This window comes from Sinocyclocheilus rhinocerous, unplaced genomic scaffold (genome assembly GCF_001515625.1).
Source record: "Sinocyclocheilus rhinocerous isolate Xijiao unplaced genomic scaffold, SAMN03320098_v1.1 scaffold1809, whole genome shotgun sequence".
NCBI classification, from domain to species: Eukaryota; Metazoa; Chordata; class Actinopteri; order Cypriniformes; family Cyprinidae; genus Sinocyclocheilus; species Sinocyclocheilus rhinocerous.
Window position 1 is genome coordinate 217,572 of NW_015663347.1, and position 15,723 is coordinate 233,294.

General features: G+C 37.6%; 1 pseudogene; it reads right to left on the reverse strand.

Annotated features, from left to right (window-relative positions):
• The window catches only part of LOC107728797 (E3 ubiquitin-protein ligase parkin-like), a 141,384-nt pseudogene that overhangs the window by 53,402 nt on the left and 72,259 nt on the right, over positions 1–15,723 (reverse strand).

Below are 15,723 nucleotides of genomic sequence, written 5' to 3' on the forward strand. Positions count from 1 at the left end.
AATATGCGTTCTGTGTGAACGGCTTGGTTTCAGTCTTGACGTAAACAAAATCTTCTCCGCATTTATGTTCTCTTTTCCCGCATTATTTGTAATTAACAACGCAGCAGCGCCGCATCTAGTGGCTTCAACTGGATAGGCTAACAAAAACATTCAAATGTAATGACACTTACATCGTCATCGCATCTCGTGCGCCACTGATGAGGCAGCCTCCTTAACGCACACCTAAAATTCGAACGCTACGTTTTTGCATTCAAATGTGGATTTTTATTTTTAATTCAACGAATATTCGAAATTCGAATTTTTTTTGACAGCCCTAGTTATGACCTCAAACAGTTTTTACATAGTGCACGATTTGTTAAAGGGGTCATATGATGCGATTTCAAGTTTTCCTTTCTCTTTGGAGTGTTACAAGCTCTTGGTGCATAAAGAAGATCTGTAAAGTTGCAAAGACTAAAGTCTCAAATCCAAAGAGATATTCTTTATAAAAGTTAAGAGTCAACCACGCCTACCTAAAACGGCTCGTTCTAACACGCCCCCACATGTCTATGTCACTCCTTTCGGGCTCTGTCTACATTTATTTTGAAAGATGAAGCTCGCGATTATGGTAAGGGGTGTTACATTTCCGATGCGTGCCGATGCGAACACGATGCGGCCAATCACAATGCACTGGGTCAGCTGGCCAATCAGAGCAGACTGCGCTTGTCAAAGGAGGGGGCTTTGTTGAAAACAACGTGTTTGAGAGAGGCGGGGCATAGAGGACCTACAATAATGTACAGTATTTGAAAAATAATGTGTTTTTTGAACATTAAAGCATGTCAACATATTCTGTTACACCAAATACACAAAATAATGATCTTTAAAATAGCATCATATGACCCCTTTAAACTAATAGATATTGATGGCTGTATCACATAACCAGCTCCATATGTACAGCTTTTCTGACATAGTAAACTTGCTCAGTAGCTCACCTAGTACAGCATTACACTTGCAATTTCGAAGTGCTGGGCATGAATCCCATGAAACAGAAAACATGATAAAAGAGCTCAAAACTTGTAGAAGATATAAAACGGCATGGTTGCTTCAGAAAATGTGGTTTTAATCTCATGTTTGCTTTTGCTCACACTTTTGGTTAGGTTTAGTGTAGCTACCTGTAGGTGATACATTATTTTTTATAGCAATTGAGCATTAAACTTTTAGCGCCACTCACCGGCCAAAATTCAAACTGATTTTTTTTTTCTCCTTGAAACACAAAGAGACGTTATGAAGAATATTTACATAGCTCTTTAATGTATAACAACAGTTCATATTGATCACGCCTGTAGAACTCCTAAAACAACCAAAACATCTACAAAAACACTTTCATGGAACATAGAGTTGTGTAAAGATTCTTCAGAAATTTTTTTTTTTAATTTTTTTGTAAGAATCTAGTGGAAAACATCAATACTGGTTTGAAATGACATAAAGGAGAGTAAATAATGATAGATTTCATTTTAAAGTGGACTATCCCTTTAAAAATCACCAGCATCACACAGTCTCTACCTGCCACCTCCGTCACACACACTTCCTTGTCCTTCTGCCAGATTAAGACTCTCTCCATCCATAATTGTTTTGGGACAACGTCCCTCCTCCGCCTGACTCTGACCGTGCCTGATTAGCATAAGCATTTAAACATTCTGACAGGGCCCTTAATAAGCAAGAGAAAAGGTTAAGAAAATCATTACTCGCCCACAGGGGGAGCAGGAGGGGGTGAAGGGAAGGGAGGGCGGAGGGATGAAACCGCCGTGCCGTGGTGGAGGAGCCCGGAGATTACACGAAGACACCTGCCTAGAGACAGCAAGGAAAGGTCACACAGACCCCTGGCACTTCGCTCAAAACAAACGCGCGCGGACACACGCACACGCCACTGCAAGTGTAAATGATTAATGAGAAAAACACCGATGAATTATTCAACAACACACCTCCAGCATTGTTCACATCAGTCTCACCTCAACACCCTCTCAGGACATTTTTTTTTCTCCACGAAGGAGAATCAACATCGCAGTCCCGCAAAGTCTTAATTACATTATTGTTTAACAAACAGGGCTGTGTCTGTGAGCCAGCTGTGAGGATTCTACTTCCTGTATCCAGCAGAGACCCATCTGATACACACAGATTCAACTCAAAGCGCCTGACTGGTTGACTGCGCTCGCATTCACCGCACTCAATTATAGACATCTGAAGTTAATGAAAACACAAACATGGCACACATCCAGGGAAAACGGTTGAAGCACACACAGCAAATACTCGGTGTTTGAACACATGGAGGGAACACAGTAGTAATCACAGTGACATCAATGTCTGCTTAGACAGGAAACCATCTTTTGTGAAAATATCAACTGTAGTTACACTTTAGACACAAATTATTTGGTACACTTTTAAAGCATTAATATCTCATGTGAAACATCCAACGTTTTTATTACAAAACCTATTAAATATGTTTGAAACTATATTAATAAAATGTCTATAAATTCAGTTTTGTTTTTTTTTACTTTCTATTAATCAAAGAATCCTGGAGAAAAAAAAAATCTTATGAAATGGTATAATATGAATTTCTTTTTTAGCATCAAATCAGTATATTAGAATGATTTCTGAAGGATCGTGTGACACTGAAGACTGGAGCAATGATGCTGAAAATTCAGCTTTAGAAAACACAGAACATAGTTATTTTAAATGTGAATATTTGACAATATTGCTGTTTTTTAAACAAATGAATGCAGCCCTGGTGACCATAAGACACAAAACATTTCAAAAACATGATAGTGTTAGTTTATCAATAACCACAATAAGTTCCTTAATTGTTTATTTTATACACTAATTTGTTGTTTATTTAATTTTCATGTTAATGTAATGTTCACTGCTATAAAATTGCAAATAAATAAATAAAAAATAATTTATAAATAAATCAATAAATCAATCAATCAATCAATCAGGGTTTTAATCAGGGTTCCTAAACTACAAAAAAAAAAAAAAAAACGTTTATATTTTTTTTGGTACTCTATTTGAGGAAAGTGCCTGGAATAATTGATTACTTCTCAAAGTACAAAATACTACTAACATCTAAGTAATAAATAGTCATTAATGCCAACTCTAGAGGCCTTGTGAACTGTGTCATTGTTTCACAGTGTATTGAACTGTGTGGAGTGAAGCATGAAGGCACAGCATTACCCCTGGCATTGTGCACGCAGGTGAAGAGTGGTAATGCGATGCTCAAAGTTGACCCTGTTTGCCGCTGACCTTTCAAAGTGCAGCCAATGATTACCAGATAATTCACATGAGGTATCATTATGTGTGCCCCTGCAAAAAATCAAAACAAAATGGAAGAGAGACATATTGCAATTTAATATCCTGGCATTCAGAGAGGAAAAAAAAAAAGTCCTGTTTGTCTTTTGCAATTTATCGAGGCTTCATATATTGTTTGTCTTTTGCAATTTATAGAGGCTTCATAATATATTCTTTTAACTTCACTATTGCCTTTGACTTTGAATACAATACTTTTTCCTCTAATTGTATTTATGCTTCTCAAGATTTTCGGCAAATAGTGAAATACGTTTTTATACTTCAGCCTTCTCATCACACAAAGATATTTATGTCACAAGCCATATGAACTACTTTTATGGCATTGTTGGTTCCTTTTGGAGCTTGACAAATAGCTATTATCATTTAATAAAAGACCAGTGCACTTTCTGCAAAAAAGTCTTCTTTTGTGTTATATAAAAAAATGACAACATTCAAATTTAGAATTATATGAGGCAAGTAAATGGTTAAATAATTTCAATTTTTGGGCAAACTACCCTTTTAAGGTAGGGGGAAACAACCGAATAGCTCAACTTGATACACAATGTATGACAAATATTAAATCTGAAATGCTAAGTCTGTAATGTAATGTAATGTAATATCTATGCGGCAGGGGGTTTCATTGCAATGGGAACAACCTGAACATTATAATTAAAACTTCTAATTAAAGCCTTAGGGCACATTGAGATATTTATAATGCCAGCAATATAGTCAAAACTGTATTTTTCATAATTGTGTTCTGGAGAGATGTAAGCCAAGGTTATTTTCTATTAATGTTCAAAGCGCAAAAAAAATCGCAACAGCAATAACAAGCAGGTTTTCCCCCCAAAGGCCTAAGTCAGTGATGTAGGATTTGAAGATCTTGGCCTAAAAGTGTCTATATCATGCACACAAATCTTTTAAGAAGCCAAAGCTGGATGTTTAAGCTAGGAGTTGCTGATGGAGATGAATGCATTTGATTGAAAGTGCTGCTAAGTCCAATATCTCCAAAGGTCCAAATGATGTGCTCTGACAGCGAGTGCGTAAACTCTGCCATCTTCTTCTCTTCAGCATATTTGGAGAAAGTTCTCTGGAGAGACTTAGATGAAAAGAGCTGGAACCTGTTTCAGGAATGGGGCGGCACTGGCACAGAGACAGTGGACAAACAGATTCTCAGCGCCGAAGACCACCGCGAGCAGAAAAAGAAAAGGCAGGTGCAGCTTAGCGACATGTCAGTCAGCCTTCCCAAACAGCGGCAGAACGCGGAGAGGTGGGAATGCTGCCCACACGTTGGGACAGAAAGTCCATACGGACCGAAAGATAAAACAGGCCACGGGCGGAACTACAGAGGAATGGGGCTTATGACAGCCATGTGGGGGCAGCGAGATGTGGGTTTGTGCTGTTCTGTATTCCTACTTCAGGCTAAGAAGTGTCACCGTTAGTTAGTTATGAGACTTGGGGCAACAGAGCAAATGTGTCTGGTTATTTTTTTGTTTCTGGTTATTTGTTTGTTTTTTGTCTCAAAACACTTATGAATGTGTACTAAAGAACAGCAATAATAAGCAGGTTTTAGTAATGCTATTTTTTCCTGATATGGTAATATAAAATAAAATATAAATATTCAGATGGAGCGGCATTTACTACACAGAGCCGTAGATCACTGACAAGCTACGCAATATCATGTTCATAATCGAAGGTGATTTTGAATCAATTCGAAACCGTTTGTCGCGGTTTGGAAAGATAGGGAGAAAACATGACAGAATAACACGGCGGATATTGAATTTTGCATAAAATTAAAAATTGATTTTTAAATACCGACCAGATACAATACTGATTTTGGCGGGAACTCAATGTTTTTAAAAATGGCGATTATTGCGTTTTGGAACCAAACTCTTCATATACTGTATGTATTGTACATATACACACCCTGCTGAGAGTAAGAGTGCCTTGTTTGCAGTCTCTGCACCGAACACATAGTTTTCCAGGCTTATATAAAATAAAATAATGTTTTCTAAAAAATATATAATAATAATATTTGTATAGCATTTATTGTATAGACTTTATTCTCCATTTATGAATTTTAATTCATAACGTGCTTATCATACAAGTAGTGAATTCAAGTTGTTGTATGTATGAAATGCATGTTTAGTATATTTGTAATAAATTAATAGGACAAAAATGAGTGGCACATCAATGACTCTAAATCTAAAAACAGAAAATGAAACCCATTTCAAATTCCTCAATATAAAAGTACATTACTGTTGATTACCTTAATGGCAGTTATACACACACAAGGGGGGTTCACAGTGAAGCCTTTGAAGAACCATTTTGGGTTTCCCAAAAGAACCTTAACAGAACATTTTTTTCCCCACACTGTAAGAAACGTTTAAATAATCTAAATAACTTTTTTTTGTGTAATGAAATGGCTCCATGGATGTTCCAGGTTCTTCATGGAACCACAGATACCAAAAATAACCTTTATAAGAGTTTAAATAAAAGCGAGAAAAAAAGTGATAACTACTGTAGATTAATAGTTTCTAAATGTCTTCTGTATGCCAAATAAAAAAAGGCACTAATAAATGATCATGATTTATCTTTGAATTAGAAAGTAAGTGTCCATGCAATGCAGGTTATGACTACGTGTTAGAGAAGAAGCATATGAAGAGTTTGGTTCCAAAATGCTAGAAATCCATTTTGATTCATTTGAGTAAAAATGTGTTTTCATTACCAAGAAAGTGTCGAGATGAAAACCACTATTTTCTGTTTCAAACTTTCACATAGTATCTTTAGGCTATAATAACATTAAAATGTTTCCCCAAAATGCAATAAATCCATTGAATCAATATAAAAGTTATTTCTCATATTGAAACTGTTGAAAATACACAACAAAGTAAGTTGATCCACATATGACAGCCTCTGAACTTGGTCAATACTAATTTTATTAATAGCTTACGTTTCTTCCCCACCGCAGAAACCACCACAGGTTCATCAATGCCGTCAAAATTATTCCTTTTTTTATAGGGCTGCACGATAAATCGCATGTGATTGTCAGTAAAGCCGGTTCTGTGATTAGTAGTCAATCTCCATCACGTGCGTTTGGTTGGAGCGGCATTTACTACACAGAGCCGTAGATCACTGACAAGCTACGCAATATCGCGTTCATAATCGAAGGTGATTTTGAATAGATTCTAAACCGTTTGTTTGGAAAGATAGGGAGAAAACATGACAGAATAACACGGCGGATATCGAATTTTGCATACATTTTTTTTTTTACTTTTCAATACCGACCAGATACAATACTGATTTTGGCGGGAACTCAATGTTTTTAAAAATGGCATTTATCGCATTTTGGAACCAAACTCTTCATATACTGTATGTGTTGTACATATACATACCCTGCTGAGAGTAAGAGTGCCTTGTTTGCAGTCTCTGCACCGAACACGTAGTTTTCCAGGCTGAATGGCCTTGCAGACCGTCTTACAGAACACATAGAAACTGCTGTGGGCTTTTGCTTCTGTAAGAACAACCATAAACATCACAAAAAGCATGCAATAACAGTAAATGTGATTTTTTTTTTCAGTGTTAAAAGACTTTGTCCTATCACAGTTACTCCTATCCCAGAACACAGTATTTAATTTGTTGTTTGACATCCTAAAGCATATAAAATGTCACATTATTATCAGCTGGTCAGCAACTTTATTAAGATCAACAACATAACACATGGTTTACATCACTAACCTTTGGTATACAGTGAACAATGTGAGAGATTTAAATCAAATACTGTCTACTGAAATTAATTAATGTCCAAATGTTCTAAGTTTTACTTCAGTGATTAATTGTGGTAACACATGTGAAATATTCCTCACATTCAGCTACCAAAAATGAAAATATGAGGGTCAAACTCACTATGTGTCTTCATATTTTCTAACAGGTGGCGTTTTATGGAGAGATGGAGACTGTCTCATTTGTGAGTAACACATGACCTGCACTATTTGTCACTAACACGCAAGAAAATATGCACAGGGACAAAAATACACATTTTAATATAAATAATGAAAACACAGTTACTTGCTAAGAAATATTTATAGCTGGTAAATGTTAACTGACCCAAATATTTAATTTGAACTCACCCACCATTGGACAATTGATTGCAAAAAAAAAAAAAAAGATTGCGAGATTACCTGTTTGTCCAAACAATGGTAGACAATAGTATTGTTTGGGAAACCATTTTAAAAAAAACATAACGTTTAATTCTGTTTGGTATCAGAAATTACACTTCAAGTATATCCAGTGCATTCCTTTATTTAACAATGCATGAATGGGACCAACTGAGCAACTGAATTTCAGCTGACATTTGTTTGCTTTTATTTCATTTCCCTTCCTTCTCATCCTCCTTTAGTTTACAGCTGTGGAGTGTTTTGAGCGGGACATAAGTGTGTTGTTAGAGCGCTAAATAGAGGATAACAACAAGGTGCAGCAGTGCTTCAACAAGCCGCCACAGTCCCAGGGCAAAGAGCTCACAATCCAATTAGCCAGAAAGGACGATCCAGACATCTTCCTGGCAAATTATTTAGTTTAGAGAGGACTTGTCCTATCAGTCTGTCTCATCCTAGTTTAAATCACTCATGCACACACCTGGGAGCAGCATTCTCATTAGAGCTAAAAGCATGGGGCACCGAGGAGGTACAAGTTACCTTGACACGGCTGACAATAAATCGAGCGAAGTGGGTTTTATAAGACAGGCACCCTATTATTTATGATTTCTGCAGGATTCCTCCATTATGCTAATGCTTTTACAGGAAGAAGGGCTGGATAAAAGAGATGGCATGATTGGACTAAGTAGCCGAGTGTGCTGCTAGCCAGAGCGAGGTTGAAAATGGAAGGGCGGGCAGAGGACAGCTTGTAAAAGCACCGCCATTGTGGCAAATGACAGCATCCACTTCACCAACCTGTGCGCTTACAAAAACATTCACTCTGAGAGCTGCGTATTACTAAAGGAGGTCACCAAAGCCTTAGTGGTGCACAAACTAATGTATTTATGTGACCCTGGACCACAAAACCAGTCATAAGGGTCAATTTTGTGAAATTGAGATTTATACATCATCTGAAAGCTGAATAAAGCTTTTCATTGATGTATGGTTTGTTACGAAAGGACAATATTTGGCCGAGGTAAAACTATTTGAATATCTGGAATCTGAGGGTGCAAAAAAATCTAAATATTAAGAAAATCACCTTTAAAGTTGTCCAAATGAAGTTCTTAGCAATGCATATTACTAATCAAAAATTAAGTTTTGATATATTTACGGTAGGAAATTTACAAAATATCCTCATGGAACATGATCTTTACTTACCGGTAATATCCTAATGATTTTTGGCATAAAAGAAAAATCGATAATTTTGACCCATACAACGAATTTTTGGCTATTGCTACAACACAGTTCTTTCACCCCAGGCTCATTAGAAAAAAACATGCCTGTTGTGGCATTTCTCCAAAATGATATACATTGATTCTTGCATGTTGTGTCACATTTTCAGGACTCATACTCAAGCGCTCTGCATTGTAAGTTCAATGCTTTACCAGGTGTGCTACCAAGCAAGTTTACCATATGAGAAAAGTGATGTGTGATACAATGTGATATGTGATGCAAATGTCAAAATGCATTGGATTAACAATCTTGCACTATGATAAAAATGTTTTGAGGTCATAACCTAGTCTTGTGCAAGGATAACCAATAATCTACACCTGCAATCATTATTTGTGGGAAAAGTCATTGGTATTTTACTGCATCTAGTGTTCTGTTGGAAACCGCAGTGAATTGTATGTATAGTTTTTTTTATTTTTTATGTAGATAGAAGCACATTTTTTGCAATGAGCCTATGTTGATTTCTTCATCTTTAGTAGCATTTAGACACCTAATTATAAAAAAATGCTACACATTCTTCCATTAAGAAGGAACATTGGTGCTTCTTCACTTTTATAAAGCATCAGCTGCCACTGGACTTAAAATACATTTTATCTACACTGACTCAAACACACACACAAAAAACAACAACAACACAAACACAGTCCTACTCCCTGTACCTGTGTGTCCAATGGAGTTCCACTGTCTGGACGCATCTGTCTCCAGAATGACAGCCAGGCCTTCAGACACGGTGGTCAGACGGGAGCCACTGAGGTCGAGTCGGGTCAAGCTTTCCATCCTGCCGCCCAGCCTGCGCTGCTGGACCAGCTCAGAGCGCTGGGTCGAGGTGGACAGGGGCAGAACCACATGAACCGTGCTCTGCTCGGGGAGATCGCAGCCCTGTCACAGAAGAGGACAAGCAGATAGTACTGTTCACAACAGCCTCATCCATGTTTAATACCATTATACCTCAGGGATTCTCAAACGTTTTTGGTTTGTGACCCATTATGCACCACTGCTATACACTTCTCATGTTCTTCAGAAACATCTACACTTTGAGAATTGGGTTCCATTCGGAGTAGATTAATTATCATTTAGAAGTAGAGGTTGTCACTGTCTTCATGTAAATTAAATGTTATGATGATCAAGTCTGTAATAGTTCTCACTGGTTCAGTTATAATAACCATGTAATAATTTATGGCAATTATTAATGGAAAAACGAAATGTAGAACCCCATATCAGAACACAAAGTGCTCAAAACGTGTTTTTCTGAGACCATGCACAGCGACAGTGATATGAATAGTAATTCTATGGTGCTGTAGTCTCAAAAGCACATTATGAGAGGATCTCTTCATCCTGTTGTCTTTCATTTCTGTCTCAAGCATGAGGAAAGAAAGGATCAAACTTCGCTGTCGTAAGTACCTTCACAAATTCAAGTAATCAAGCAGGCTCATATGCCGCAGATCGGCAGAAGTGTAGCGCAGAAAAAAAACAGGTCGAGAGAATAAACATGCCAATCACTGTAAGACACTGACAAAAAGCTTGTATCTCGCAGAGAATGAAGAAAAGACAAAGGTAAAAACAGTATTGTTTGGAGACGGCAGAAAAATAACAAAGATATCATACAGTATGAGGCGCACTTTAATACTGTACAATTCCCTTATGTATTCGCTTGATTTCAGAAACATAGTCCCTTCATTTGCTTTCTGGATATAAGTAAAGATTTAGTCCCTTTGTGTAGACAAAGGGACTTTGTTTTATCTTTTAGTGGTATTTAAAGTAATAGTTCACACAAAAATGAAAAACCTAATGCAATAATCCATTTGCATTTTTTTTTTTAAATACAATGACAGTTTATAGTGACCATATCTGCCAAGATGCAAATAATAAAATGATTATTTTTTAAAACATCCAGAGACATATTCTGCTTTTGCCCCTTCGTTTTACAATACTGTTTTAATTCATACAATTTTATCCAATTTTTAGATCATGTCAATTATTAAAATGTAATGCTCTAACCATTTGGCTTTTCCCTCATTTGTTGAGTAGAGACCCATTTCTAGATGGAAAACAGCAGAACGCTTGATGTAAATCAGACAAAAACATTCCTTTAAGAGAAAACCTCTCTGACAGAGAAAATGGCTCTGTTGTCTGAAACCGTCTTCAAACAAGTGTTTATTTCTTGGTGTTAGAAAAAACAACATAGACAGACAAAATAAAAGACGTGAATCTCATCTTATCCATTTTCCCCAGCAGTCACAGAGGGTTAATTTTTCAATTGCATGACATAAATTAAAGAAAGGCCCTCTCATTCCAGGTGAGTAAACCACCAGCTAAGCCTTATCGCACTTTCCTGCTCTAAAGGTGACTTCTAATACAGGCTGTAACAAAGATGGGCTGCAAGCTGGGAAACGTAGCAGCCATAGCAACACAATGCTACATCCTTATAGAGAAATTCAGGAATGGAAATTAGCATTGATTATTAGTTACATGATGGATGCTTTAAAGACTGCTGGTCAATATCAATTTAGTTGCACAGCAGTGCGTTTTTGACTTTGCATTCGCATCCCATGACAAAAATATTAAACAACAGCACAACAGAGAGACGACCCTTCTGATTCGAACAGTACGTCTACAGTCTATATACGCGATAACCTCTAATTCACATTAATGGAGCTGGCAGTTTTCCTGATAACTCCTGTTCTCAGAGGAAAGGGCAAAGCTTTGGGCAAAAATAACACTGCAAATGCACTCTGAGATAAAAAGCAATTTCCAGGACGTGAACTTGTGACATTTAGAAAAAGCATTGATCCAAACAAAACACACACACACACAATATGAAAACTAAGCACAAAACTAAGAGACGGGAAAATCGGCCATAACCTAAGAATAAAGCAAGTGCATTTGATGTTGTCAGCCGCCTTGATGCCGACATTTATTTATGCATTTGTATCTATTTATTTATTTTTTACATTTTCAAATCCAGTTACTTAGTGGAAAGAGCAAGCCTTGTATTCCTGATAAGCAGAAAGTGCCTTCATTTTACACACGTGACCTTTTTCAATTGAGACATTCTCTTGGGGGAGCTTGACCAACAAGTCAGTCTTTTAAAGACAGGGATACTGTGCATTAGCAATGACTTGGCTCTTTTAAGATATGCAGTGGCTGAATTTCAATGCTGAAAGCACAAAGACAATCAATCTGTCTTTCATCCGGAATCATAAGCAGCCCCAGAGAGTCTGGCCACTTTCCCAAGGTCATTTATGGTCATAGCTGGCATCAGGACACAACATATTCATCTACTGTATATTTCATCTTAAAGTGACACTGAATTAGCTTTGACTGTGAGCTAAATACCAACTGTGTATGATTAGCAGACAGTTTGTCTTAAAAATAAAACTAAAAGTTGAAAAATGGATGGGCCACAAAACTTGGTCCTACTCTAGAAGTGACAATTTCAGTGTTACTTTCAAGAATTATATTTTACTTTTAAGAATGTTGAACACAAATAGAGAAATTCTAAAGAATGCACAAGCTCCAAAAATGCACCATAATTGTAGCCTTTACATCTAGTGCACTATATTTTAAGTCTCCCGATAGCTTTGTGTGAGGAAAATACAGAGGGTTGAACCATTATTTACTGAAAAAGCTTCTAGCTCTCAAATCCCATTTGCACTCTGCATATCCAAACTCGGTGCATCACACAAGAACATATGTCAGTGTTGAGTCCATCTTCAGTCTGAGACCATATCTTCATGGTCTTGGTCTTGTCATGGACTCTGGAGAATTTGGCTCAGACTAGACTCAGACTTGACCCTTTTCAGGTCTCTGTTTTAACTCAGACTCAGCCTACTTAGGTCTCGGCCTGGACTCGGACACAAATGAACCAGTTTCAACTACAACACTCACTACTTTAATCCCAAGTGTGTAGCGACCAGGAGTCCTCAAGCTCCAAAAATGCACCATAAAAGTGGCCCATATATCTAGTCCACTATATTTTAAGTTTTCTAAAAGATCTGTGTGAAGAAAATACATTAAGTTAAACCATTATTTACTGAAAAACCTGGCCTTTGTAGCTCTCAAATCCCATTTGCACTGTTGTGGCATTTGAGTCCGTCTGGAGTCAGTCTTGTCATGGACTGTGGAGCATTCTGACTCAGTCTAGACTTGGACTTGACATTCTTCAGGTCCCTTCATACATTTTGTGCACTATATTTGAAGTTTTATGATAGCTTTGACTGAGAAAAATACATAATGTTAAACCATTATTTACTGAAAAACCGGGTCATATAGATGTCAAATCCCATTTGCACTTACGGATAATCGAACATGGTGCAACACACAAGAACATATGGCAGTGTTGTAGTATTTGGGAGTCCATCTCAAGTCTGAGAGCATAACTTCATGGTTTTGGTCGTGTCTTGGACTCTGGAGCATTTGGACTAACCTTCTTCAGGTCTCTGTTTTTACTCAGACTCAACCTACTCAAATCTACCTGAAATTAAAAACAAATAAACTGGTTTTGACTACAACACTCCTACTTCAATCCCAGTGAAAGATTGTAGACAGTTTCCTCAAGCTCCAAAAAGTACAAAAATACACCATAAAAGTGGTTTGCATGCTATAAAAGCTTTATGCGAGGAAAATACATAACGGTAACCCATTGCTTACTGAAAAACCGGGTCTTTGTAGCTCTCAAATACTATTTGCACTTCCGCACATTCAAACTTGTTGTATCATACAACGACCTTAAAGCATATAAGAAAATAGCTTGCAAGACTACATCACCAAAAATCAACACTGTGTTCCACAGAAGAAAAGAATATAGGTTTAGAATAACATTAATATATTCTCATTTTTATTCCTTCAAGCAAATGCCTTTGCTGGCATGTCGGTCAAAACTGAATATGACCATGAAAAATGTACACTGTAATACCATATAATAGAATTTAATATAATATAATAAAAGCCCACTTTCAAACTAGCATTTTATAAAAATCCTCTATTAAAGCTCCACTAGAGAGCCAGTTAAAATCCACTCCATTAGTTCTATCAGAGATGACTAAGCTTCTTTGGAGAACACTGACGATTTGAGTTGGGCTCTGCTGAGACACTTCCCCATGTAGACAGATGGTGTGGAGAGCTGGGTTTGAAGACGCAGGGCCTGAGAGGACACCGTGACTAAAACGAACCGGGAGTTTCAACTATCTCAGCACTTAATTTTGCAAAAGTGGGGAGGATTGACAGCGGACTGAATTTCCAGGCTTGTTATTGCTGGTTTTCAGCGGTGAAACTGGTAAATCAAGGGCGTCTTGCTGGTTAAGCTACTTAAGAAGTCTAGGACGACATCAGCACACCGGCATTACATGCCAGGAACCAACGGCTTCTTTGAAACCGCCACAGAACCATATTAAGTATTTACAAGGGGACTCCGTCCTTGTGATGCATTGACCATGCATTCGCGTTTGCATACTTGCATTGAGTATATTTTTGGCCCGAGCAAACATGTGGCACAAAGCTGAAATAAGATGGTGATTGGCTCCTTGGTGAGGTAGTAGGCAAGGGCGAGGATGACTCTCAGACAGCAAGAGTCCTTGAAGCTGAATGCATGTTGTAACCTTCAGAGCACTGGCTTATCTGTATTGCTCCTTCAGAGAGTGTGGAGAGTGTGAAAGGAGGGGGACGAGACAAAGGGAGAAATGGAAGAGATGAGCACTTTGGAAAATAGAGGTAATAACAGTGAGCAAGCCAATGGGTCAGAGAGGAATACAAAAGAGTGAGAGAAAGAGAAAAGATATACATAAAACAACATAATAGAGCAATGGATGCATACAGGAAGTAAAAGAGCAAAAGAATGGCAATCAGTTAGACAGACAGGGAAAGAGCACAGACAAAACAATGACAACATGAAGTTTCTTGAGGGAATTCACTAAGAATGAACTGCAGTCGTTTGTAGTGGTTTATTTGCCAAAGCTGTTTATTGTTTTAGTGTCTGATTCACCAAAATAATTAACTAAATTGTGGCAGATGCAGCTAGGGCTAGGTATACTTTTGATATAGTATAGACTTTAATACCGGTTCCTGAACGATACTTTTTTTGATACCACTGACCAGTTTTAAGTCAGTAAAAAGGAACAGTTTTAAGTCAGTATGTGAGGCTCACTGCGACATACTTATGATCTCTAAATCACTCAGCAGCTCTTATTCAAGTAAAATGAGCGTGTCCGCTTTTTCAGGAGACAGACAAGCCCTCTCTTCACTGATGATGTCCCCAGGACTAATGTCCCTAGGCTACACTTACACTAGTGTGTTTTCTTTTTAAAATGCATAGCATAGACAGATCATATTACGCGTTCATAACCGCCCTGTCTCTGACTCATAACAATACAGGGTGTTTACATGAGAAATGCTAAGCAGGTATAGCGATTAGCTTGCTATAAAAGGCTACAAATAACATTATATGACCAAAACCCTCATTAGATTGCAATCGGAGGTTATTACAAGCACTCAATGGTGGTTTAAAGTGTGTTTTGAGTAAAAGCATAGTTTAAAATAAAAAAATTGTCTAATGTACCATGATGCTACAGTGTGCATAAATTGTCACATAACACGTGTTTCCTTGATGCCTCACCAGAGCCAATCACTCATTTAGGCACATAAAGCTTGCTGTATATTGGCTTACTGACTTTGAAGAAATTCAGTAGGTGACTAAAACGTATCGAACTCGATACTTGTGTAATGTAAGTTCCCTTTCATGGGAACTTCGAACTGCGTCCTCTAGGGGTCGCTATGGGGAACGCCTCGTCGTATCCCGTGTTTGAAGCATACATTGAAAAAACACCAACAACATGTTGGCTGGCGACAGCCATGACTTCACTACCGGTGCGACTATAGTATAAATAGGTGCCGGGAGAACACATCATCCTCTTCTTCGTCTTCATTGACTGTTCTGTTTGAAGCGTGCATTTCCAAGGAAAAAGTAAGAGCTATCTCTATTTATTATGGCGAG